Source organism: Kryptolebias marmoratus, linkage group LG17 (assembly GCF_001649575.2).
Source record: "Kryptolebias marmoratus isolate JLee-2015 linkage group LG17, ASM164957v2, whole genome shotgun sequence".
NCBI lineage: Eukaryota > Metazoa > Chordata > Actinopteri > Cyprinodontiformes > Rivulidae > Kryptolebias > Kryptolebias marmoratus.
Window position 1 is genome coordinate 11,320,891 of NC_051446.1, and position 8,713 is coordinate 11,329,603.

An 8,713-nucleotide genomic window follows, 5' to 3' on the forward strand; every position below is an offset into this window, starting at 1 on the left:
CCCCCCCCCCCCCCCCAACCAGTGTGTCTTTTCTTCGTGTTTTCACTGAATGTTTCGCAGAAGGAAAAAAAAAATATATTTCTGAACCAGAGCAGCAGGCCTCGTTCGGCACGCTCGGATTTGATCGTGAACAGAAGAAGGCTCAGCTAGGCTGAGATAGGAAGAGATAGCCAACATTTCCTGCAAAGAAAACGGCCGCAGCTACAAAGCAGATTGCTGCCGTATGAAACCCCTCATGAAAGCACAAGTGACTTCACAAATTAAGTTCAAATGAAGGCTACTGGGCCTTTCACACCAAGAGTTTCCTGATTCAAATTAAAAAAAGGTGCAGTGTATTACAGTAGTTTGCTTGGTGAGCAGCCGCCATACTTGTTGTATGCAATTAGCTTAGCACCTTTCAATTTTAGTGACACTAGAAATACAAGCAGCTTACTAAACTACCCAACTGATGCTAGCTCTGTGATGCTAACGATATTTATCCTTCTGTATTCTTTGGCAAAAGAGTGGCTAAGACAACTTTTTTTTCCCTCCTTTATTTTTAGGGCCAGCCATTTGATAACCACTGATAAAAAAAAAACGCTTGTTTTACTTATTTCCCTGCTCCAACACACCTGATTCAGAGGGTAAATGACCTCTTCATGTTCTGCAGAAGCCTGTTAATCACCCATTGATTCAAATCAGGTGTGTTGGAGCAAAGAAGCAAGTAAAACATGCAGGATGGTGGCCCTCCAGGACCAGGCTTGCCCACCCCTGGTCTAACTGGAGCTCCACTACAAGGTCTGTAATTAACTTCAACTTATATAATGTAGTATCTTTCCTCATAATTCTGAAAATATTTGCACCTCAGTATTTAGACATGAACGACTGAGTTTTTGTCTACCAAATACACTAATTCACTTATATTTAGTACATATTTCCCCATGAAATCGATTGGTAGAGTAACGGTTGTTGTTTAAGAAACTATGTCACTATTAATATTGAAGTTATAGTTTCAGTTATTTGGTGCATGCCTACCCTTAGTACCCTGCTTTACATTAATTACAGCAGACTAGGCTAGAGAGAGTGACGACCCCTGGTCTAAAAAACAGTGTATTAGACTCCTATCGCCAAGGAACAAAAAGATCAACGCAACGCCGTGCTCTTTAAAGTTTAGGTTCTGATAATTAGAACACTTGAAGGTAAAACACTGGGCTTTTGGCTGAATGTAGTTTTTTTTTTTTTAAACATTTATGGTCCACTGGTGTGCTGACGGTACCTAAGGACGTCACGTAGCACCTACCAAGATGTCGGCACAAATTCTCGCCTCGTTACCATAGGTTGCGCTGTGGTTGGTCGTTCAAGTATGACAAAACCATTATTTCTGGTCTCAGGGTGATTTATGTCAGGACCAAGGTGACACGGAGGGGTGGTGGTGGGGGGGTTGAAGTCAACCTACGGCTTTTATGCTTCTGAGCCGCCAAGGGAGGTAGCAACTGAGACGAACCAGGGGATGAGTAACAGGAAAAGCCGGTTATTGAGGCTCAAAGGTGCGATGTAGTGATGTCCTCTTTATTTGTGGAAGTCGCCATCGTCGCCGGATGAGGCTAGCTTGATTGTTGGCTTTCTGAACAGCAAGAGGCAGCTCAAAAAGGAGGCACGTCTTTGGTGCCACATCACAAACTGTTTTGACCTTTCTCTCAAATACTGTTGGTGCTTTACCAGGTGAAGATTCATTCCTCCTTTTCCACACCATTTCAAATACAATATTAGCTAATATTAACCTAAGCTTTCATTTAAACCTCTGGTTTGACTCTTAGTTGACTGCCTTTTTTCAGTTTTGGAATTCCACATTTCCATGTCTGTAATGAGGCCAGACAAATTAACCGTTTGTCATATGTTTTTCTTATCCAGAAGACTAATTGGTACTCGGTTCGAAAATATTTTCATAGCGTAGAAGAGCTCTGAAAACGCGCCTCCGTTTTCTCTTTAAAAGCCTTCCCCAGAAGCAGCCGAAGGCCTGCGCGCCTCCCACACATGCGGGGTCCCGTCTGGCCTCATTAATGACCTTCAGTGGTTCATGACATGGGGGATTGCATCAGGTCCAAGTCAGCCCTCCTAATTTGCTGCTGGCCGCAGGCCCGGGCCCCACGCTCCACTTCCCCCTCCCGGCTGCTGTTTTTAAGTGGGGCATTCTGGGAGAGCAGAGCGGTGGTGGTGGTGGTGGGGTTTGAACGTGCGACATACCAGCACAAAGCAGGGCCGTACTGAGGAGCCACATGGGACAGCTATGCTGAGGTGTGATCTTCAGTTTGAGTCATCATCAGTCCGCGGGACCGTTGTATGTGTTCTCATGAACTGAGCCGAAGCAACAGACAGTTTCTTTGATTTAAAACCAACTATCTGTCAGCTGCACTGCACAGTAAACAAAAAGATGTTCCTGATTACTCTGACTTTGGACAGAAAGCTGTAATCTTATCTTATCCATTAGCTCCGCTGAAAGACCTTTAACTACGGCACGGCCAAATAAACTGACGTCATTTTGTACCCTAATAACATGGCCAGTTGTTGCTCAGACATTCTCGAATATTAAGCAGAATGCGTAAAAGGTAGCTAAGTTTAATGGTTTTTAATTTGAGTTTCTTTTTCTTTCCAGGGTGAAGCACGACACTCACTGGAAATCCAAAGGCATTTTGTGCGTTCGAATATGCGCGGACACAGTCGAACGAGAGAGGGCGGCGTGCGCTTTCGAGAAAATTAAAAAAAAAAATTTAAATGTCAACAGCAAAACAATATTCAAATTCAAGACGTGCCACAGCACGCTCAGCAGGAGCTGGACTTCTGACTTGTGTTGAGTCACATCCGTGAAATAAAATCTACATCCCTTGGTATTTCTTGTTCAAATTTTGATAAATATAGTGACGTGAAGGGGTGGCACAGTGGAACAGTGGTTAGAGCTGTCGCCTCACAGAAAGAAGGTTGCAGGTTCGCTTCCTGGCCTGGGGTCTTTCTGGGTGGAGTTTACATGTTCTCCCTGTGCTCCGGTTTCCTCCCACAGACCAGAAACATGCATGTTAGGTTTGTTGGTAATTCTTAAATTGTTCCTAGGTGTGAGTGGTTGTTTGTCTCTATGTGATGGACTTGCGACCTGTCCAGGGTGTTCCCCGCCTCTCGCACAGTGACTGCTGGAGATAGACACCAGTTGAGTATAAAGAAAATGGATGGATGTCAACAACTAGCTGTTTGAGGTCTAGTTGCTCAGACATCCACATTTGAAACGAAGTCAGTTTTTCGGGACGCCCTTCCTTTTTAAATCTGTCCATCTTGTCTAAATATCACGCCCATGCTCCTTCCATCCTCCATCTTGTTTTCTGACTGACGCAGCACAAACTTTTTAAAGGTGTCAGGTACAATTTCCTGCAGATTACAACGAGAGCAGAAAAATACCCGAATGCTGATAAGATAGTAAGTTTAATCCGAGCGGCAGCTTGTCTGTCTTTGAATTAGATGTTAGAGAAGCACACACCCTGGATTAGGCCTTAATCCTCCGTCTCCCCCTTCATCCCCCGGTGGGGCGCTGACATCGGGCGAGGCCTCTGTCCTCTTGGGCACTGATTCAGATTTCTGTCAGAGAATTAAAAAAAAAAAAAAGGAATACAATAAAATGAGCAAATGAGCTCAAAGAGGTGGTTGACAGTTTAGAGTCTGTGGGAAAGCTGGCAACTGGAGCAGAAAGAGATAAAAAAAAAAAAAAACAGGAATGAAAAGGGCAAACTACAGGGAAGAGGCACACTGTCGAAAGGACAAAGGGATCGATCGGGCATTTCAATCCCTTAAAATGCTCAAAATGATCCAGACATAAAAGTGTAAATAACCCGACTCGGATCAGTAATTCAGAGATGCTAAAAAAAATCAGAATCCTCTTGGGCGCTGTTGGTGTGAGAAACCAAACAGGAAACAGAACCCCGAATTTTAACCACCACAGTTATGTTGTTCAAGCAGAACTGTCAATGAACTCATCATTAATATATCATCTAGGACTTTGGCTGTTTTTGTGTCATACCATGGTAAAAAAAAAAATTGGTATTTCATGAGACATCCTTAAATCTAATATATAGAATGAACAACTTTCGCGTCTTCTTGGCTCCATGATTGCTGATTTTTAACAAATAAATGAGAATTCCTACTCAAATGCTGCCATCTAAAGATGGTCCGATCCGCCGGATTTTGTTGCATTCGAGACTCGACCCTATCGTTCCGTCACCCAGGTTCTCTCTTGAGGTGGGTTCCTTTGACACGAACCTGTCCAGAGCGACCACAGCCCAACCAGAGTCGAACGGAGCATCAGCTGGTGGCGTTACGACCGTCAAACATCTTCACCTCCTGCTCTGGGCTCACGATTTCTAATTTCTAGTTATTCTCCTTCTTCTTTTCCTTCACTCGGCTCCTTCTATATCTTTTATTTCACCCCCTTTTAGCCTCCGTTGCCCTTCCCTTTTTGTTTTTCTTTTTCTTCAGTAAGACAAATAAAATGTCCCTCCAGCTCTCGTGTCCTTTACTGACTAACCCGGCTAACCAGGTGAACAAACACACGATAAGGCCATAGTTTTCAGTAGGTGGGGGGGGGGGGGTGTCACCCTTCGACTTTCAATTACATTCCTACTTTCACCATCCACACTCAGGCTGGGTCCAAGTAAAACACGGCTACACTTCCTCCTCCTCAGCCAAGAAAACATTTTCATGCTTCAGAAAATATCCATACGCCCGACAAAGATCTGCTTCCTGCGTCTGCTGGAGCCGGCTGCGTCCCACGTAGCGGTTTGTGCCTCGGCTCAGTGTGTGCGCGCGCGAACTCCGTGGAAAACGCAGGTTTCCGCATTCTTTGTCGTCCCGGTTTTTTAAAAAAAAAATGAACGATTCAGCTCTGTTAGCTGGAAAACCTTCAAACCCTGGCGCTTCTATTAGTAGCCTTTTAGGCTTATCGCTAAAAAAGAACCACCAGAACAGTAAAAAAAGGTGCCATATTTGCACAATTTTGCCCTAAGTTCATTGAGATCGTATATGATCATTGTTTTCACTTTGCTTGTGTTTTAAGACACTAACAGGGTCGACCCACTAAGGTAGAATGACCTTCTGTTTTCTGTTTTCGCTGCGCAGCTGACCGAGGCGACGGGCCCGAAAGCTCCTAGAAAAAACCTGCAGCGAGGCGGGAAGAACCGTGACCGTTTCGCCGAGTGAGAACGGCGATTTTAAACGTGGCTTTGTGTGGCCGAGGGGGGGAAAAAAAAGACAAAGCGGTGAACAGCTTTGCCGAGTGGAAAACAAACACAATGGGCAGATTCAAAGTTCACTCTTTGGCTACTGGAGGATCCCCCCCTCAGACTCTCTGCTTTAACCCTCCCAGAGGCCTTTTGGGTCAAACTGACCCGAAGTTACAATAGCTTATCTACCTCTCTCTCCTCAGGAGAGGGTTAAAAAAAGAGAAGCAGTAGCTGACATCATCAGGAGCATAGAGCATGTGTCATTAGTGTAAATCATGGGAAGAGGATGTAAAGGAAACACACGACATACATGTGGCAACCATTTGCTGCTGCAGGAGACCAAACATCATCAAAGAGTCCATTGGACGCCTACCAGGTGGGGTGGGGGGTGGGGGGGTTACAGAGCCCCCCCCTCCACTGTGAGGAAGACCTAAAATCTAACTTCTTATTGGATTTGATGTCGTCATCGCTGAAGCAGGCTTGGGTGTTATCGAGTAGCTGCCTTTGTTTGTTTCCTGGCTTCTTCCAGCGTGTCTCTGTGTGCGTTTGGATCAGTGGCAGGTTATGAGGGGGGGTCAGAGGGTCAAAGGGTCACTGCCCCCTACACCCCCAAAACTTGTAATGAACCCCAATGCCGCCCCGCTCATCTCCATAATTCAAACGCCTTCAAGAGCCAGCGTCAGTTGATGTCGAGAAAGGCCGAGTCGGCAGGAAAACTGATGGGTCGTGTTGCGTAATGGCCTAATTACAGGGCAGGGCGCGAAAAATCAAAGAGCTGCGGGATTTACGGCGACCGAGCTCGGAGTGTGGAAATAAAAATGACGTACGGCTGCCGCTCCTGTTGGGCTGATATAACCATCACGGCATGCGTGATCACAGCCGAGCTTCAGCTATACATGAAGAAGGAGCTAAAGAACTGGAGAAGATGCTAAACAACTGCTGAAACTGAACAGAGAAGCTGAAACAAACAGAACGCTAGCTGAAGGGAGCAAAATGCAAGCTAATAAAACCCTTGCTGAAAGCATCCAAAAGGTCAGATAAAAGTAGCAAAAGGCTAGCTAAAAGTTAATGCTCGAATAACAAAATACAAGCTAAAAGTTGTAAGTGGCAAAAAACTAGCTACAAGCTAAAAGTTAAAATTAACAAAACACTTGCTAAAATCAACAAAAGGCTAACTAAAAGTAGCAAAGGGGATGCTTAAAGGTCAAATAACGAAATGCAAGCTAAAAGTATTAAGTGGCTAGCTAGATGTTAAAACGAACATAACATTTGCTGAAAGCAGCAAAGAGTTAGCAACTGACAAAAGGATAGCCAAGAGCTAAAATGACAGAAAACCTTGCTAAAAGCTAAAAGTAGGTGAATGGTAGGTAAAAGTTGCAAAATAATAGCTAAAAGTAGCAGAATGGCAGTTTAAATCTACAAGTTACAAAAAGCTATCTATAAGAACTAGCTAAAAGTAGCAAAAAGCTAGCAACAATTAGCCCTACAATAGAAGTTGCAAAATAATAGCTAAAAGCTAAAAGCTAGAAGTAGCAGAAGGTTAACTGAAAGCTAAAGGCAGCATAAGAAGACAAAAGCAGATTCAGTCCACTGAAGCTGATAAAAAAAAACAATGTTTAAAAGGAACTGAAGAGATCTCCGTGTATTTTAACAGGGATATTGTAAATAGAGCAAAATATTTTGAGAAGCATAAAATTTACAAAAAACAGAAATTATAGCAGCCATGTCCTGAATGAGCTGAATGCTTTGATATATAAATGCCTAAAATAACACAAAGAATGCAGAAATGAAAAGACTAAAAACACACACACACACACAAATAAAAAAAAAAACTAGGAACACATTCTTGTTGTGAATGTTCATCCCTTCACATCCTAATAAAAACCTAAGCTGGTTTTCAAAGTTGGTCCCTTAAAATCCAAAGAAAACTGAAAAAACTCCTCCAATAAACGCTGATGTGCGCTCCCAGCATCAGGCCAGGGTAATAATAACACTTACACTCAGACGGTGAACACATGAAGCTCAGATGAAGACGAGAAGCCTGTCCGGGCTGCCTTCAGGGGGTCCGAGCCGCGGCGGGGAGCGGGGCGGACTGTCCCGCTGCGGAGCCGGGGCTCGGGGAGCGGAGGGAAGGGGCGGGGCTGAGGCCCCCTACACACACACCGTGACGTCACCTTCCACCAAACACCGTCCGGAGCCAGAGGAGGAGCACTCCTCCATCCCGGGGCTCTCCTGTTTTGTTGCCTTGGAACCATAAAAACCAAGCTGAGGCTCGCGGGCCACATCCTGCCAGCAAGGGCTGGTGGTGGATAGGGTTGCCAGATAAGAAATTATGAAATATCATAACGTTGGCTTTAGAGGTATTGTGGTTTAAAGCGGGAACAAAACAAAATATGAAAAGGAGTTTTCAGGTTTTTCTATTAGTGAATCACTACCATGAAACACTCCAGTTGTCAGTTTCTCTGAAGTAAAACGTTAATGTAAAATGTGACGGTGAAAGATTAAGCTGCGCATGTGACTGCGGTGGCTCGGTGGTCATTGTCGTAATCCTGAGGCTGCAGGTTTGAGCCCGGGTTGCGGAAGGAAGGGCATCTAACGTAAAACGAATGCCAGATCGTTGGCTCAATGTGGCAATCCCTGAAGGAGGGAGCAGCCAAAAGAACAACAACAACAACAACTTATTGAAGAACATTGAGGGAAATTCTGCTTCCCTTTCCCTGGAGCATTTCCGTTGAAACTTGTAAACAACCATAAAAACAAACGTGCCGCAACTACCATACAGTTGGGCTTTTAAACTGTTGATCGTGTATCATATAGACCCTAAAACTAAATCGATAACCCAAGCTTTTCTTCTGAAAATGTAGAAAAGCCTTTTAGGTAACATGAAAATAAAAAAGCATTATACGTAAATAAAACTGACAGAACTTGTAGTTCGATTTAATGTTGTTGTTTTTTTTTTTTCATTTTTAATTACGGTTTTGATGCTAAACAGATGAGCCAACTTTTGGGATTGTCTGTCAAAGTGGATGTCATAATGTCTGGAGAAAACTGAATTGTGGTAATCAATGATTACTTATGATACCTGGGTTCAGGCTGGTGTTTTTCCTTTACCCACTTTTCCCTGTAGGGTCCGAAGGCTCTGTATTCCTTTGGACGGGTCAGCAGTCACAACCATTCCCCCTCAGCTCAACACTGACAGTTTGGACGTTTAGCCCCACACACACATACGATTTAGGCTCGCGGGAGGAAACCGAGGTAAAACCCAGAAACACACAGAAAGTCTTCCGCTGACGTCTGGACCCGCGACCTTCTTGCTGCGAGGCAGCATGCGCGGACCACGGCGAAAACAGCTCCAAGCTTGGCTCATTCCGACCAACTGACGGCGCGTCTGATGACGGAGGACCAGGCCCCGGTTCAGCAGGGACGCCGTTTGAATCCACACATCTCTGATGTACAGTGTTGGAGGGCATCTGAGG

At 44.6% G+C, this 8,713-nt stretch overlaps 1 protein-coding gene and 1 long non-coding RNA gene across 3 annotated transcripts in view; one reads left to right on the forward strand and one right to left on the reverse strand.

The window, feature by feature from the left end:
- Nucleotides 1-7,369, reverse strand: part of cdc42ep1a (CDC42 effector protein (Rho GTPase binding) 1a) — a 14,479-nt gene extending 7,110 nt beyond the window's left edge. Inside the window, exons 1-2 of one of the 2 annotated variants that reach the window (XM_017416060.3) lie at nucleotides 7,236-7,365; nucleotides 3,503-3,600 (exon numbers count right to left, since the gene is read on the reverse strand). The gene's annotated coding sequence lies outside the window, so the exon portion shown is untranslated. Of the gene's footprint in view, nucleotides 1-3,502; nucleotides 3,601-7,235 lie in introns of both variants that reach the window. The other variant, XM_017416061.3, reaches the window with a different exon arrangement.
- LOC112450517 lies at nucleotides 693-2,735 on the forward strand. Its single transcript, XR_003039163.1, has 2 exons — nucleotides 693-777; nucleotides 2,633-2,735. It is a non-coding gene; the product is annotated as an uncharacterized LOC112450517 (long non-coding RNA).
- Nucleotides 7,370-8,713: the final 1,344 nt, after the last annotated feature.